The sequence below is a fragment of the Oncorhynchus clarkii genome, chromosome 13 (genome assembly GCF_045791955.1).
Source record: "Oncorhynchus clarkii lewisi isolate Uvic-CL-2024 chromosome 13, UVic_Ocla_1.0, whole genome shotgun sequence".
NCBI lineage: Eukaryota > Metazoa > Chordata > Actinopteri > Salmoniformes > Salmonidae > Oncorhynchus > Oncorhynchus clarkii.
The window spans coordinates 29,025,824-29,044,469 of NC_092159.1; the positions used below are offsets into that span (position 1 = coordinate 29,025,824).

Below are 18,646 nucleotides of genomic sequence, written 5' to 3' on the forward strand. Positions count from 1 at the left end.
TAGTTAATGGAGATGGAGGTGTGTTCTAGTGGGTCTGGGCAGGTGTGATGTAGTTAATGTTTCCATGATGTTGTTTGTATGTGTATATTTTGTATTGTTTATAAAATATAAAATCAAATATTAAAACATTTCCAATGCAAAGTAACACCTCACAGTTCTATTTTTGGAATTATTACATTAAACCAATCAGAATTTAGAAGAATGCCAAAGTCAGGTGTGATGTAAAATGGAGGACCAGCCTATTCCCTACGATGTCAACTACAACATAAATAACTTCAAATGTAGAACTTCATATTAAACCAATCGTTTCCACTCATGACTTGAGTAATTAAAGTAAACCACAGTTTTGTAAATACATAAGGCCATCTAACCAAATATCAAAAAATGTTAGCTATATGCACTTATCTTAGCCAGCCAGCTAACATTAGCTATATGCTGTTATCTTAGCCAGCCAGCTAACATTAGCTATATGCTGTTATCTTAGCCAGCCAGCTAACGCTTAGCCAGCCAGCTAACGTTAGCTTTATGAAGTTATCTTAGCCAGCCAGCTAACGTTAGCTATTTAGCCAACTACCTATTAGCCTAACCAGCATAGCCAATCAGCACGGTTATGGTCAGCGAGACCAACTACCGAAGACCAGTTAGAATCCAACTAACAGTAAGCCAAGTTGGAAAAAGTTACAAAACTCCCGTAGTCTAATTCACAGAAAACATGCTGAAAAGTAGTGATGGGGAAACAAAGCTTCCTGAAGCATTGGCTCTTTCCAGCCAATTGTGTAAAAAAAAAAAATAGGTTCATTACTCAAGACTTTGAGCGACACTGAATTTAGAACAGACACATTATAATAGATGAAGTCCCGCAAAGTAGCCTTTACGTCATCTATTAAACCACTGGCCGTGTTCGAGAGCATCAAATCCATGCTGCATTGTGGGTAAACTGTGAATGGCTGACAGATTTATAAATAACAACGAGTAGGTATTTATGACGCAAGCTGATTTGTAAATTAGTCAGTCAGCAGTCAGCAGCCACCTGCACTGTCGGCTGCAATGTCGAACGAGCCCAATACCAAACCAATCAGGTGTTCGACGAAATGATTCTTCAGACGTCATTGATCACGTGCTGCTGATAAAGTGACACTGCTTTGAATTATACCGCTTAGCGACTTCAGTACATGCCTCATAGCTCCAGTCTCAAACTTAACCCAATTCCTGTTGAAGAAGATAAGGTCTGCTGGATGGAGAAAGAAGCTCTCGTGAAAGAGGAGGAGGAAGAGGAGGCTGTTACAATACAAAAACAAGTAGAGGTCGAGGCTGTTACAGTGAAAGAAGAGAAAGATGTTTCAGTTAAAGAAGAGGAAGATGTTTCAGTTAAAGAAGAGGAAGATGTTTCAGTTAAAGAAGAGGAAGATGTTTCAGTTAAAGAAGAGGAAGATGTTTCAGTTAAAGAAGAGGAAAATGTTTCAGTTAAAGAAGAGGAAGACGCATTCAGAGTGAAAGAGGAGGCATACGACGTTTCAGTGAAAGAAGAGGAGGGGGAGATGACTGTCACATCGAAAAATGAAGAGGAGGAGGAAACTGGATATCTGGTCCCGGTTTCCCAAACGCATCTTAAGGCATCCAATAGTTCAAACGGTGAACTTAGCCATAATATGGTTTTGAGAAACCGTTCCCTGACTAACACTAGTAAGTACTGTCTTAAAACAGAAGCAAAAAAACTGCAATTGTTGAACTGATGTGTGGTGTTAAAGGGGAAATGTGCAATTGCTACATCCATATTTTTACTTTTATTTATTTATAGCCATTGATTCTTGAAGAATATAACACATGCCTCATGAGCTTAGTTCAACTGTTGTACCCCATCAGATCCCCAAATAAGCTTGTTTTACTCCAATGTTTAGAAACAATGTAACCCAACACGGTATAGCCTCAACATGGTTAACTATAATGTTGTTATCATGGATGTTCAGTCCTTGCATCAATAGGTTTGTCTATGAATTTGAGACTAGTTACATTTCTCCAGCCCCATCCATCATCTTATTACCAACACAGTGGTGGAATTACAGCTTTGTTATTGGTTGAACTGCAGATTGATTGTTGTGGCTTAGTTAATTAGGGCAACCTAGTTTTTAAACCGCAATAAAATGGCTGCCCAGAGTCCTGAGCTGTGTTAGAATACTCATACATATATAGTCTGCTTATTGGCCATAGTATGATATAGTTAGTATGCCAAAAGTTCCCGGATGTCGTACTAAATTTGCCAAAATACGAAGTATACACGCAGTACTTTAGGGCCCATAATGCAATTCTTCAGGAAATGGTTGTGGCTTCAACGGTTTCACATTTGAAGAAATTGGGGGAAAATATGCAGCCGAAGTCCAACAAGAGAGCCGATACAAATTAACTGCTTTAAATAATTATGACAAATGTTGAGCAATGTAATAAGTAAATAAGTTACGTTACACGTTATGTTAGCTACACCATCCTTACAAAACGCATAGCATATCTTTAAAGCAGTATGTCGGTATGTTAACTAGCTACCTAACGTTAGTTGGCTACTTGTACATCAAACTTGCCAGTATACTAACTATATTCTAACTAACTACCCAATGTTTGTTGACTTGATTAGAGCGCAGTATAACTGATTAATTTAATAACGTTCAACACCCGTTGAATATGTCCAGGTGTCAGTAAACATCTGCAAAAACGCTCAAATTAAATTGTTGCCAGCAGCACAGTTAGTCACCAACGCTCTGGATAACATGAAAACAGCCTATTCAGCGCTGCTAGGGAAAGTAAAATGGTAAGAGTGAGGTTCTCTCTCATGTGTCTAGCAAGCTATCCAACGTTAGCCAGTTAGCTTGGGTGCTTTACTGTCATTGTGAGGTCAGAACTCTTGGATCGACCCTACTCCTCAGCCATATAGTATTAGTTTACAAACAGTGGCGTTATACAAGCTTATGTTTTGGTTTCTGGTGGGGTAATACAGTTGAAACATTTGAGGCATTTATAAGTTATATTCTTCAAGAATCAATGGTTATATAGTAAATGGGTCTTTCTATAACTGCAAGTGTAAATTTCCTGTGGGGGTCAAATTGTTACAGCTGTTGAAAAGTCATAAATCATAATATTCTGGCAATTATTTTCATGCCATTACATTAAAGGCGAAATATTGTCTTTTCTTAGCAAGGTGTTGCTGAAAATAATGTTAGCTGCTAATGCTAATCTCTAGTTAGCGGGCTAGCTAGCTTGCTAAATGTATTAAGAGTCAGAGCAAATGTAGCTAGCTAATGCTGCCTGCTACCAGTGCTGGTGTAGGCCTAGATAAGCATGTTTGTGCAGCGGTATCTTATCAGAGAGGAGTTAGCGAAGTATGAATATGTTGGCCAGCTAGCCGGCTACGTGAAGTAAGCAAACAACATGTAATGCAACATCTAATTAGGGTCAACTGGAAACACTGACCAACCATTTTGGTTGTTACCATGTCTTCTTCTCAGAGGTGTATAATCAGACTACACTCATCAGGTGTATTGCTGCCACCTACTGTACGGGGTTGTAAAAAAATAACAAAAAGCAAAAAAATTGGGATTAACAAATCATACTAATTACGTAAAATAAACACAAACCAACTTCACTACCCTGAATTTCAAACAAAAATGGTACTATTCAGATCCCTACACAGGTTCAGGAACCTGGGAGGGGGAACGTCTTCATTCAGTACTCCCTGTAACATTTTGTCTGAAGTCCTGGAGATCCAGATATCTATTTGCCGCCTTCACAATGATGTCTAGCTTTTTATATGTTTTATTAGTTAATTATTAATGCAATTTATGACTGCTGCAGTGAGGGAAATGCAATTTTGTTCTAGAAACTCCTCCAAGCTAATGTGGAAATTCTAGTTTTGGATTAAGGTTACTAATAATTTATTAATGCAATTTATCACTTGCTCTATAAACACAACAAATTCCACCTTGTTCACTATTAGTGTGTTGGTAACCTTCAACTGCATTGCAGACTGTGGGACATGAACTACCTTCTCAACTCCTTCAGCTATTTTCACTGCCTCCACATAGGACACCTGCTGGATGGGCCTGATCATCCTAGCTACTGTGACAGCCTTCATCCGTACAGGGCACTCCGGGAACTCGGGAACGTGATTCCCATCACAATTACAACATGCTTCATGTGACTATGAACACACAGAAACGTGAAAACCCGAAACAGTCCCGTGTGGCACAAACACTGACACAGGAAACAATCACCCACAAAATACCCAAAGAACATGGCTGCCTAAATATGGTTCCCAATCAGAAACAATGATAAACACCTGCCTCTGATTGAGAACCAATCCAGGCAACCATAGACTTATATAAACACCTAAAATGAACCCAACCCCATAAATCTACAAAAAAAACCCTAGACAGTACAAACACCCTAGATGAGACAAAAACCAACTTGGTGGTGATCTAACATAATCATATGTTGTGTTTTCGCTGTAAAGCATTTTTTAAATCGGACATGATGGGTAGATTAACAAGATGTTTATCTTTCATTTGCTGTATTGGACTTGTTAATGTGTGAAAGTTACATATTTCTGAATTTCACACGCTGCCTTTTCAGCGGAATGTTGTCGGTGTTCCGCTAGCGGAACCCCTGCCCCAGAAAGGTTAACCTAAACCACACAAAGCTTTCTCCTTTTGCGCTGTTGACACACAATCGGTATCATACCGCTCCTGGCCACTCGAACCGATTCCACTTTACCCAATTCATCCTTCACCATCTTTGAGACCATTAACAGGTCACCCACAAAAACATCCTTGCTGATGATTCCCACTCCGATCCTAAACTGCTGTTCATTACCAACTTTAGCCCTTTTCACTCCACTGTTCTTCACCATCGTCCACTCAGTCTCAACAACTGTACTAACGCCAAGGAAATTCCACAATGCTTCCTCCATTGCTCCTCCAGTCTTCCCTGGACTCCCTCGCTCTTTGCTGTGAGAGTTTGTGTTTTCAAAGTAGCATCTATATTGTTGTCATTCCATCTATATTCTTCTCATTCCAGCACATCTGTTCCTTCACCAACTTGTTATCCCTTTCGTCTGCACTACTTGCTGTCATTTCCCTTCCTGATTTTCCTCTCTTAGATGTCTCCACCATGCTCCTACTCTGTCAGTAATTCCTCCCTGGTTTATTAATTGGTAGTCAAACCACAATATATTCAAGGTGCTGTACATTCTATTCAAAATCTAGAATTAGAATCGTCATTATGTTCCATGATTTCAACAGTTCACCAGTTAACTATGCCTATAATGTGGACACCAAGGATGTGGATAACAAGGAACTTGAAGCTTTCAAATGCTCCACTACAACCCCTTCGATGAGAATGGGGGCGTGCTCAGTGTTTAGTCCCAGGGTCCTCAGCTTAGTGATGAGCTTTGAGGGTACTATGGTGTTGAACGCTGAGCTGTAGTCGATGAATAGGATTCTCACATGGGTGTTCCTTTTGTCCAGGTGGGAAAGGGCAGTGTGGAGTGCGATAGAGATTGCATCATCTGTGGATCTGTTGGGGCGGTATGCAAATTGGAGTGGGTCTAGGGTTTCTGGGATAATGGTGTTGATGTGAGCCACGACCAGCCTTTCAAAGCACTTCATGGCCTTAGACGTGAATGCTACGGGTCGGTAGTCATTTAGGCAGGTTACCTTAGTCCCTGTGCCCAAGAACACTATGGTGGTCTGCTTGAAACATCTTGGTATTACAGACTCCGACAGGGGATGAAAATGTCAGTGAAGACCCTTGCCAGTTGGTCAGCGCATGCTTGGAGTACATGTCCTGGTAATCCGTTTGGCCCTGTGGCTTTGTGAATGTTAACCTGTTTTAAAGGTCTTGCTCACATCGGCAGCGGAGAGCGTGATCACAAAGTCGTCCAGAAAAGCTGATGCTGTCATGCATGTTTCAGTGTTACTTTCCTCGAAGCGAGCATAGAAGTAATTTAGCTTGTCTTGTAGGCTCGTGTCACTGGGCAGCTATCGGCTGTGCTTCTCTTTGTTGTCTGTAATAGTTTGCAAGCCCTGCCTCATCTGACGAGGGTCGGAGCCAGTGTTCAAGGGGTATATCAATCGCCCCGGGGTAGCAGTAATACGTTGAGAGATTGTCCGCAAAGTGTTACTCCTCCCATAGGTGGCTCATTATTGGGATTCATTGCTGATTCCTACCTGTAGCTCACTATTAAGTGTCTAGTGATACAGGTTAAGGGCCCTGTTGGAGGTTGGTAGTTGAGTCGAGGGAACAAGCAGGGTTGGATACGGCCATGTTATTATACCACACAGTCTCTGTGGTTCATTTGAACCCTGTTCCTGGGAATTTGATTTGACTACAAATCGTCCCAGTCTGTTACCACAGAAGGGGTCCGTTTGTCCCATTTCCAGCAAGGTTACGAGAAGCTTTGTCATTTCCAGAGTCAGTTAATTTTGCTACTGTCCATATGTAGCTTGTTTTTGGTCACAGAATGTCTGAATAAGTGCAACATTTTACCTGGAGCTAACTATGCAGAGCGTAGCGCATGTCCAATGACTTTAGCTTCCCTCCAGGCCTGAGGACACACGCTCTCTACTAGGCTTAAATTAAAGATCTGGAAAATAGGAGTGGCAATATAGTCCGCTATTATCCTCCGTAATTTTCCATCTAGATTGTCAGACCCCGGTGGCTTGACATTGTTGATAGACAACAATATTTTTTTCACCTCTTCCACACTGACTTTACGGAATTCTAAATTACAATGCTTGTCTTTCATTTGGTCAGATATACTTGGATGTGTAGTGTCAGCATTTGTTGCTGGTATGTCATGCCTAAGTTTGCTAATCTTGCCAATGAAAAAATCATAAAAGTAGTGGGCTTTGATGAATGAGCCATCTGAGTCAGTTAATGATGAAGCAGAGTTGGTCTTTTTTCCCAAAATTATCATTTATCTTTGTTTCATTGTGTCGTTTTTCTTCTTTTTATTCAGTTTAGTCACATGCTTTCTCAATTTGCAGGATGTTTGCCAATCAGTTATTTTTCCCTCATCCTTCTCAACCATACCATTTTTCAACTCCTCATCAATCCACTGGAATTTATCAGTTTTTACAGTAATTTTCTTAATGGGTGCATGCTCATTAGTAACTAGAATAAGCAATTTCATAAATGCGTGCAGCGTCTGGTTGCTCCTCATTACACACCACAGAGCAGCAAATATTCTTTACATCATCAACCATAGGAATCCCCCGTTTTATTAAATAATTGAGATGCACAAATGACTCGAGGGAACCAGAGATCAAGATAGCCTAACCATAAGAAAAAAACTCTTCCTTAGCATTCTCCTCACGCTGCTGCTGGCCTTCGTAAATTCTGACATTATGCTCCTGAAGTGTCCAGTAATAGGCTACAACCGCAGTCGGCAACCTTTTCCATTTGTAGTGCCAATTTATCTGACCATTTCTACTGATCTGCTGCCAGTTATGATTTTCATATTCACATTTTACTGGAACAGTTTCATTTAATTTATAATAGTAATTATAATAGTCTTTGTATCTCATATTCATTATCTGTGATTAATCTATATTCAATATAAATCGAAAAAATTATCCAAATCTAAATAACTTTTATTGCCATTGCCAACTATGTAAAAATAGCCTACATAAAGCCAACAAATAAAAACATCTAGAAAATATCCAGATAAAAATAAATCACTTTGGCTGCTTATGGCCTGTCTACATTAGTTGATACACTGTTTCAAGTTCTATCACCTGACGGTCCGAGACTTGATAGTAGGAAACTCCTCCATGCTGATGCGGAAACCGCTAGTTATACCAATACCATAGACCTACTGTAGGACCTAACAACATAGACCTACTTTTGCTGTTGTGGGCCTTAAACCATCTGTCTGACTTTTTGCTCACACAGGAGAGAGACGTGACTATCCTGGATCCTCTGGGGGGCCTCAACAACATGATGATGACGAGGCAGAGCAGAGTCTCTCCACGTCAAAACACCTCAAGAAACACCAGCAGAGACCCACAGGGAAGAAATCTCATTGCTGCTCTGACTGTGGGAAAGGTTGCAAATCTTCATCAGAACTTAAAATGCACCAGAGAACACACACCGGGGAGAAACCTTATAGCTGCTCTAACTGCGGGAAGAGTTTCGTAAGATCAGAAACCCTAAAAATACACATGAGAATTCACACAGGAGAGAAACCTTATAGCTGCTCTAACTGCAGGAATAGTTTCTTAAGATCAGATTTACTAAAAATACACATGAGAATTCACACCGGAGAGAAACCATATATCTGTGATCAATGTGGGAAGAATTTTACTACATCAAGCCATCTGGTTGTACACCAGAGATCACACACAGGAGAGAAGCCTTATAGCTGTGATCAATGTGGGAAGAGTTTTCCAACATCTAGCCAGCTGACTTCACACCAGAGAACACACACAGGAGAAAAAAATTATTTTTGTAATCAATGTAGGAAGAGTTTTACTACATCTAGCCAGCTGGCTTCACACCAGAGAACACACACAGGAGAGAAACCGCATAGCTGTGATCAATGTGACAAGAGATACTCTGATAAAATATGTCTGATCAAACATCAGAAAATACATACATGAAGAAGTTGTTTCATGATATCAATGAAATGTCACAACGTAGAATGTTTTAACATTGTAGTAGGAATATTTTAATGATGTTACAATGTAGAATGTTTTAACATTGTAGTAGGAGTATTTTAATGATGACCTTATCGTTTGCCCTGTTCAATTGATTGCAGCATGATATGGATATTAGCCTCAGGGGAAAATCCAGGCTCTGAATTGAAAGAACATTATTTAACAAAAAGTGAATAACAAAAAAAGAGCTGTGTTACACAAAATGCAGGACTTCAAAATGTAGCTAGCTGTTTTCTACAAGTTGATAAAGCTGCTTGTTTAAAAAAATACATGTAATATGATAATTGTTGCAGATGTTTGTGTATATACACACATGAAAGCAGTATAATAAATTGGTCTATAATCAATTTTATTAACAATCTGACATCACTCCAGTATTTCTTGACAACATTCAAGTGCTAATTGTTTTTATTCCACTACTGAAGAATCATGACTCAAATCACCTCATATTTCAAACATCCAGCCTGACAAAAGATACGTTTTATTATTCCATGCCTCAATATTAAGTGAAGTATTGCCAATACAAATTAACAAAGGGGTGTACATTTGGTTTTGATTTTCATATTTACAATTAGTAATCATAATTATTTTTGCAACCAGCTGACCATTTTTGGGTACAATTATATTGACAATGTTGCCCTGCTTTTAGAATATCAGGATTCATTCTCAGATGTGCCAAACCAAATGCATGACATTGGGGACTGGGCCCGTTCCAACAACATGCCTATCGAGTGAACCCTGAAAAGAGAGAGAGAAGTTAGGTGGAAAGTTACTATGGATATTGCAGGAATTGGTTGCTGATTGTCTCAAGGGTGGGCAGTCAGCAAGTTCTGCGTTTAGCCAGTGCTTTGCCAGGGATCACAATTTATTTTGACTGTACGTATTTTTTGTTCATATTATTTAGAAATACGTGTTTTTTCACTATGTTTATATTGTAAAAGCATTGTAGTTGATTATGTGAAATGGAAGTTTTCTGTTGGGTGTGAACAAACTTGTCCAACAAAAATATAGGATAGATTTGTTGTCTTAAGGGGGAAGGTGTTACAGGCTTTGATTTTTCCATTTAAGTTTTGAGGTTGGACTTTAGCTCGTTAGTCTACAATCATCAATGTTACTACTAATGTGAAAACAAGGCAAATATGACTATTCTTGCTCATTTTAAGATAATTGCCAAATAATTGTAACATTCATTACAGACATCAATTGTTGTACAACATCATGGCTACTCTCTTGGCCTCACCTTTCTTTTACAGTGGTTTTCCGCTGTTGTGGGCCTTTAATCATCTGACTTTGTTGTTCACACAGGAGAGAGACGGGACTATTGTGGATCCTCTGGGGAGCCTCAACAACCTCATGATGCTGAAGAGGCTGAGAAGAGCCTCTCCAGATCAAAACACCTGCAGAGATCCACAGGGAAGAGAACTCGCTGCTGCTCTGACTGTGGGAAGAGATTCACCTCATCAGGCATTAAAATTAATCAGAGAACACACACAGGAGAGAAATCTTCAAGCTGTGGTCAATGTGGGAAGAGTTTTACTACATCTAGCAGTCTGACAGTACACCAGAGAACACACACAGGAGAGAAATCTTATAGCTGTGATCAATGTGGGAGGAGTTTTACTACATCTAGCGGTCTGACAGTACACCAGAGAACACACACTGGAGAGAAATCTTATAGCTGTGACCAGAGAACCTGATAAAAGATCTCTGATCAAATATTAGAAAATACATACATGGAGTTGTTTTATGATTTCAATGAATGTCACAATTTAGAATGTTTTAACATTGTAGCAGGAGTATTTTAATGATTTCACAATGTAGAAGCCTAAACGTTTTCCCCCTTATGAATTGATTTCAACATGATATGGATATTAGCCCCAGGTGAAAATTGCAGGCTCTGAAATGGAAGAGTACTATTAAACTACTAAACCAAAGAAGATTTCAAATCAAATGTATTTATATACCCCTTCTTACATCAGCTGATATCTCAAAGTGCTGTACAGAACCCCATCCTAAAACCCCAAACAGTTGTTACTTTGGTCCCAGCTCTCTGCAGGTCGTTCACTAGGTCCCCCTGTGTGGTTCTCGGGTTTTTGCTCACAGTTCTTGTGATCATTTTGACCCCACGGGGTGAGATCTTGCGTGGAGCCCTAGATCGAGGGAGATTATCAGTGGTCTTGTATGTCTTCCATTTCCTAATAATTGCTCCCACAGTTGATTTCTTCAAACCAAGCTGCTTACCTATTTCAGATTCAGTCTTCCCAGCCTGGTGCAGGTCTAGAATTTTGTTTCTGGTGTCCTTTGACAGCTCTTTGGTCTTGGCCATAGTGAAGTTTGGAGTGTGACTGTTTGGGGTTGTGGACAGGTGTATTTTATACTGATAACAAGTTCAAACAGGTGCTGTTAATACAGGTAACAAGTGGAGGACAGAAGAGCCTCTTAAATAAGAAGTTACAGGTCTGTGAGAGCCAGAAATTTTGCCTGTTTGTATGTGACCAAATACTTATTTTCCACCATAATTTGCAAATAAATTCATTAAAAATCCTACAATGTGATTTTCTGGATTTTTTATTTCTCATTTTGTCTGTCATAGTTGAAGTGTACCTATGATGGAAATTACAGGCCTCTCTCATCTTTTTAAGTGGGAGAACTTTTGGTGGCTGTCTGAATACTTTTTTTGCCCCACTGTATGCCATTGGATGAGGTAATGTTTTTGGTTCTAAGTGGTACCAAGAACGAGATAAGAGCTTTGGTTTAGGAGACCAAACTGAACGATAATTTATAGCTAATGCTATAAATTATGGGATACTCATTTTTCAGTTTTGATGGGTGTGTCTTGGCTATAAATGATACCAAGGACTGTTTTGTAAGCACTCTCAGAGAATTCATTCAATTTATGACACTGAATTGATCTGAGAGTCAAATCAAAATCAAATCAAATGTATTTATATAGCCCTTCGTACATCAGCTGATATCTCAAAGTGCTGTACAGAAACCCAGCCTAAAACCCCAAACAGCAAGCAATGCAGGTGTAGAAGCACGGTGGCTAGGAAAAACTCCCTAGAAAGGCCAAAACCTAGGAAGAAACCTAGAGAGGAACCAGGCTATGTGGGGTGGCCAGTCCTCTTCTGGCTGTGCCGGGTGGAGATTATAACAAAACATGGTCAAGATGTTCAAATGTTCATAAATGACCAGCATGGTCGAATAATAATAAGGCAGAACAGTTGAAACTGGAGCAGCAGCACAGCCAGGTGGACTGGGGACAGCAAGGAGTCATCATGTCAGGTAGTCCTGGGGCATGGTCCTAGGGCTCAGGTCCTCCGAGAGAGAGAAAGAGAGAAGGAGAGAATTAGAGAACGCACACTTAGATTCACACAGGACACCGAATAGGACAGGAGAAGTACTCCAGATATAACAAACTGACCCTAGCCCCCCGACACATAAACTACTGCAGCATAAATACTGGAGGCTGAGACAGGAGGGGTCAGGAGACACTGTGGCCCCATCCGAGGACACCCCCGGACAGGGCCAAACAGGAAGGATATAACCCCACCCACTTTGCCAAAGCACAGCCCCCACAACACTAGAGGGATATCTTCAACCACCAACTTACCATTCTGAGACAAGGCTGAGTATAGCCCACAAAGACCTCCGCCACGGCACAACCCAAGGGGGGGGGGGGGGGCGCCAACCCAGACAGGATGACCACATCAGTGACTCAACCCACTCAGGTGACGCACCCCCTCCAGGGACGGCATGAGAGAGCCCCAGTAAAGCCAGTGACTCAGCCCCTGTAATAGGGTTAGAGGCAGAGAATCCCAGTGGAAAGAGGGGAACCGGCCAGGCAGAGACAGCAAGGGCGGTTCGTTGCTCCAGAGCCTTTCCGTTCACCCTCCCACTCCTGGGCCAGACTACACTCAATCATATGACCCACTGAAGAGATGAGTCTTCAGTAGAGACTTAAAGGTTGAGACCGAGTTTGCGTCTCTGACATGGGTAGGCAGACCGTTCCATAAAAATGGAGCTCTATAGGAGAAAGCCCTGCCTCCAGCTGTTTGCTTAAAAATTCTAGGGACAATTAGGAGGCCTGCGTCTTGTGACCGTAGCGTACGTGTAGGTATGTACGGCAGGACCAAATCAGAGAGATAGGTAGGAGCAAACCCATGTAATGCTTTGTAGGTTAGCAGTAGAGGGCTATGGTGAAGTTCATGTTATTAAAATATGGACTTTATGATAACTCTGACTTGTGTGTGGTTTGCTCTCTCATGATGTGGTAATACAGGAAATTTCCACGACACCAGATATATACTACATCCATAACTAGTGGTTTCCTCATTAGCAGGGAGGTGTTTCTGCAACCAAATTGCTCTCGTTCCGCAATCTTAACAACACAGAAAGGGGCCTGTATTGGAGACCTAAAGACTTCTGCCACACTGCTTAGAGTTTCAACAACATGAATAACGTATTTCTAGTCTACAATCTTAATGTTACTACTAATGTGAAATTTTAGACAAAATATGACTTGTTGCTCATTTTAAGACAATTGTCAAATAATTTTAACATTCATTACATACATCAATTGTTGTACAACATCATGGCTATGCTGTTGGCATCACATTTTACAGTGGATTTCCGCTGTTGTGGGCCTTTAATCAACTGTCTGACGTTGTTGTTCACACAGGAGAGATACGGGACTATAGTGGCTCCTCTGGGGAGCCTCAAGAACCTCATGATGCTGAAGAGGCAGAGAAGAGTCTCTCCAGATCAGAACACCTCAAGAAACACCAGCAGAGACCCATGGGGAAGAGAATTCACTGCTGCTCTGACTGTGGGAAGAGATTCACCTCATCAGGCATTAAAATTCATCAGAGAACACACACAGGAGAGAGACCTTATAACTGTGTTCAATGTGGGAAGAGTTTTACTCAGTCAACCAGCCTGATATCACACCAGAGAATACACACAGGAGAGAAACCTTGTAGCTGTGGTCAATGTGGGAAGAGTTTTGGTCAATCTTGCCATCTGACATTACACCAGAGAATACACACAGGAGAGAGACCGTATAGCTGTGGTCAATGTGGGAAGAGATGTACTACATCTGGCCAGCTGACATTACACCAGAGAACACACACAGGAGAGAATCTTTACAGTTGTGGTCAATGTGGGAAGAATTTTGGTTGATCTTTCCATCTGACTCAACACCAGAGAAAACACACAGGAGAGAAATCTTATAGCTGTGGTCAATGTGGGAAGGGTTTTGGTCAATCTGGCCAGCTGACATCACACCAGAGAATACACACGGGAGAGAGACCTTATAGCTGTGGTCAATGTGGTAAGAGTTTTACTACATCTGGCTCTCTGACTCTACACCAGAGAATACACACAGGAGAGAAATCTTATAGTTGTGGTCAAATTGGGAGGAGTTTTGGTCAATTTGGCCAGCTGACAATACACCAGAGACCACACACAGGAGAGAATCCTTACAGCTATGAACAATGTGGGAAGAGATGTACTACATCTGGCTCTCTGACAAAAGAGAACACACACAGGATTGAAACCTTATAGCTGTGGTCAATGTGGGAAGAGTTTTGGTCGATCTTGCTCTCTGATCAATGTTACAAGAGATACTCTGATAAAAGATCTCTGATCAAACATCAGACAATACATTCATGAAGGAGTTATTTCGTGATATCAGTGAATTTATGTCACAATGTTTTAACATTGTAGTAGGAGTATTTTAAGGAATTTCACAATGTAGAACCCTAAACGTTTTCCCCATTCAATTGATTTCAACATGATATGGATATTAGCCTTGGGAAAAATCCAGGCTCTGAATTGAAAGAGTAGTTTTTATGTGATTTAACAAAAAGTGACTAACACAAAAAGAGCTGTGTTACACTTACCATGTTGGTGACCCACTTGAATCAAAATGCAACAGTTCAAAATGTGGCCAGCTGTTTTCTACAAATTGTCCTCTAACCAGTGATGTTAACATTAGTCCCAGATGTCGTGTGGGTTTTGAGCTGTTAGTTTTAACAGGACGTGAAACCTCATCTCCCTCCTGTCACACAATTGATTTCAACATGATATTGATGAGTGATGACAAATAAGTGTTGTGTTCCTTTGTTTAGCGACCCCTACATTTAAATGCATCACTCCAAAATGTAGTTGACTGTCTTCTGCAGGTTGTCCTCTAACCAGTGAGGTAAAAGATATCTCCCATTTCCAGGTGTTTTGTTTAGTTGTGTTAGTTCCAACAGCACATACAACCTGATTTCCCCCCTAATCGATATCAGTGATTTATTTCTACTTGTCAAAACAACAGCGTTTTTGGTTCTTCTGCAGTTAATAAGGTGCTTGGTTGTTTTTTTAAATACGATTATTGTGGCAGATGTTTGTGTATATAGTACATTTTATGTTTTCAATTTATCACAAACTGCTTTTGCATTTGGACTATTGATTTGGACACGTTAAGACTGTGACATTGGGGCTATCCCACCTAGCAAAATGTTATTGAAAATAAGACTATGCCCGATCTACAATATAAGTTTGGTTTTAGTTGAAAGTGAAAGTTTAAAAGAAGACCATTTAATTTCAATGTACTTGTAGCCTATACACATGAACGCAGTATAATAAATCTATAATCAGTTTTAGGGACAGGGGTCCAGCTAGTTATACACATGGACGCAGTATAATGAATTGAGTCTATAATCAGTTTAGAGACAGGAGTCCCGGTAGTCATGGTAATATGGATCCGCTAGACTCTAGTGGCTAGAGGGACAACTTCCTTTTGGAATAATTCATCATAAATATTATGGATTTTAACAAGCTTAAATTCTTGTTAATCTAACTGCACTGTCTGATTTACAGTAGCTATTACAGCGAAAGCATGCCATGCGATTGTTTGAGGATAGCGCCCCACATCAAAATATTTTTCCACCGGCACAGGCTTCATGCATTCACAATTAACGATTAAATATTCACTTACTTTTTGAAAGTCTTCCTCTGATTTGTCATCCAAAGAGTCCCAGCTATAACATGTAGTGTTGTTTTGTTAGATAAAATCTTCTTTATATCCCAAAAAGTCTATTTAGTTGGCGCCATCGATTTGAGTAATCCACTCGTTCAACATGCAGAGAGAGGAATCCTAAAATCTACCCCTAAACTTTGTTTCAACAAGTCAAAACGCGATTCTATTTACTCCTCAGATACCCTAAAATGTAGTCAAACTATAATATTTATTTTGGAAAGAAGTATGTTCAATAGGAAACCGATTTTAACAGGTTTCTTTATAGCGCGCAAACATGAATTTCCAAGACTGTGTCCCTCTACTAAAACTGATATTTCTTATTCGTTTTTGAAGTTACAAGCCTGAAACCTTGAACATAGACTCCTGACACCCGGTGGAAGCCATAGGAATTGCATTCAGGGAGCTAATTTTCAATATGACCTTTCTCTTGCAATTCTAAGAGGATGGTCTCTGGAAAAAAACAATTGGTTGGTTTTTCTTTGGATTTTGTTCTACCATATCTATTGCGTTATATTCCTCTACATTATTTTAGCATTTCTACAAACCTCTATAAAAGTGTTTTCTTTCTAATGGTACCAATTATATGCATATCCTGGCTTCAGGGTTTACTTTGGGCACAAAATAATGTATGAGACTATAACACAATTGATATGACAGGCGAAAATCCAAAGAAAAACAAACGGGAATGGTTTTGGAGCTCCTAGGCTCTTATAATGGAAAGCTATGGGTTCTATGTAATTCCAGCTCCCAGATTGCAATTCCTATAGCTTCCACTAGATGTCACCAGTCTTTGTTCATTGTCTCAGGCTTGTTTCTTCAAAAACGAGCAAGAATTTGAAGTTTTTGTACAAAGAGTCCCGGCACAATATCAGTCTATTGAGGCACGATGAAGAGGAAGCGTGCTTGCTAATTTGACTTTTCTATTGAACATACTTCTATCCATATCACATTTTATAGTTTATTTAGATTTTAGGATACCTGAGAATTAAATAGAGACGTAGTTTGACTTGTTTATACAAAGTTTAGCGGTAGCTTTTTGGACTCCTTTGTCTGCACGTTGAATGAGTGGATTACTGAAATCGATGGCGCCAACTGAACTGACTTTTTGGGATATAAGGATTTTATCTAACAAAACGACCATTCATGTCGTAGCTGGGACCCTTGGGATTGCAAACAGGAAGATTTTCAAATATAAGTGATTGATTTAATCGCTATTTGTCATTTTTATGAAGCCTGTGCTGGTTGGAAAATATGTTGTGCCGTCCTCAAACAATCGCATGGTTTCACTGTAATGTCTATTGTAAATCGGACAATGCAGTTAGGTTAACAAGAATTTAAGATACTTGTATGTTCATAAATGTTTAATATTATGATTATTTATTTGAATTGCACGCCCTCCAATTTCACCGGATGTTGTTGGCAGGTGACCCGCTAGCGGCAGGCCTAGCCTTATTAAGGGGGAAGGTGTTACAGACTTTGGTTTTTCTATTCATGTTTTCTTGCTGGGGAACGTAACAACAAACAATGTAGTAAAAACAAGCTGATATTTTGGGTTGGATGTTGCATCCAATTGTTCATATTTTAATCAATGGCATTTTCTTAGAATGTTCATTAGTCTTTCAGTTGTTAATCTTCTGTTTTTTATCCTCTTATGTTTGTTGTGGTAAATATTTGTTTATTTTCATTGTTTTTTCCTGTGAAGCCATTGTGTTGCATCCATGTCTGAAATGTGCTGTATAAATAAAGCTTGATTTGAACATATAGTAAAACAAATTAACCCAATGACTGACCAATCAACAGACTCGTGCTAAACCAATGAACAAATATGTGCAAAAGCAAAACATATCTTGGTCCATCTTAGTATGAAAAACAGTATAAATTCAGTTACTCTCCCACTATGTCAATATAGTGCATGGTATGTAAGTTTAATATCACTTTTCAACCAACCCAGTTAATTTGTTGAAAATTAAAAATGTTGAAATCAACAATACGTCAAAGGATTCAACTACTGAAAACTGAAACACAAATGGATCCATCCCACTTTTCCAGCCTGCTGAAGGCGTGGTGGAGTGGTAAACACCACCCCCGGCTCTACCAGGGGCTTGAGGTGGTCTCACACAGCTCTGCTTATGTCATGTTCTGTGGCCTTGCTGTTCCATTTCTTGACTGCCCCTGCAATACAGAAACACATTTAGTCATATTATATATAACACTCAAAGTAATGGATATGGAGCATCTACAGCCTCAGTTACACCTGGCACCTAGAGTTCATTAGAACGTGCGTTGAAGATGTCGTTCCCATAGCAACGATTAAAACATTCCCTAACCAGAAACCGTGGATTGATGGCAGCATTCGTGTGAAACTGAAAGCGCGAACCACTGCTTTTAATCAGGGCAAGGTGTCTGGTAACATGACCGAATACAAACAGTGCAGCTATTCCCTCCGCAAGGCTATCAAACAAGCTAAGCGTCAGTACAGAGACAAAGTAGAATCTCAATTCAACGGCTCAGACACAAGAGGCATGTGGCAGGGTCTACAGTCAATCACGGACTACAGGAAGAAATCCAGCCCAGTCACGGACCAGGATGTCCTGCTCCCAGGCAGACTAAATAACTTTTTTGCCCGCTTTGAGGACAATACAGTGCCACTGACACGGCCTGCAACGAAAACTTGCGGTCTCTCCTTCACTGCAGCCGAGGTGAGTAAGACATTTAAACGTGTTAACCCTCGCAAGGCTGCAGGCCCAGACGGCATCCCCAGCCGCGCCCTCAGAGCATGCGCAGACCAGCTGGCCGGTGTGTTTACGGACATATTCAATCAATCCCTATACCAGTCTGCTGTTCCCACATGCTTCAAGAGGGCCACCATTGTTCCTGTTCCCAAGAAAGCTAAGGTAACTGAGCTAAACAACTA

At 40.3% G+C, this 18,646-nt stretch overlaps 1 pseudogene; it reads left to right on the forward strand.

The window, feature by feature from the left end:
• The first annotated feature begins 1,172 nt into the window (after positions 1-1,172).
• LOC139423536 (zinc finger protein 391-like) lies at positions 1,173-14,375 on the forward strand (annotated as a pseudogene).
• The last annotated feature ends 4,271 nt before the right edge of the window (positions 14,376-18,646 follow it).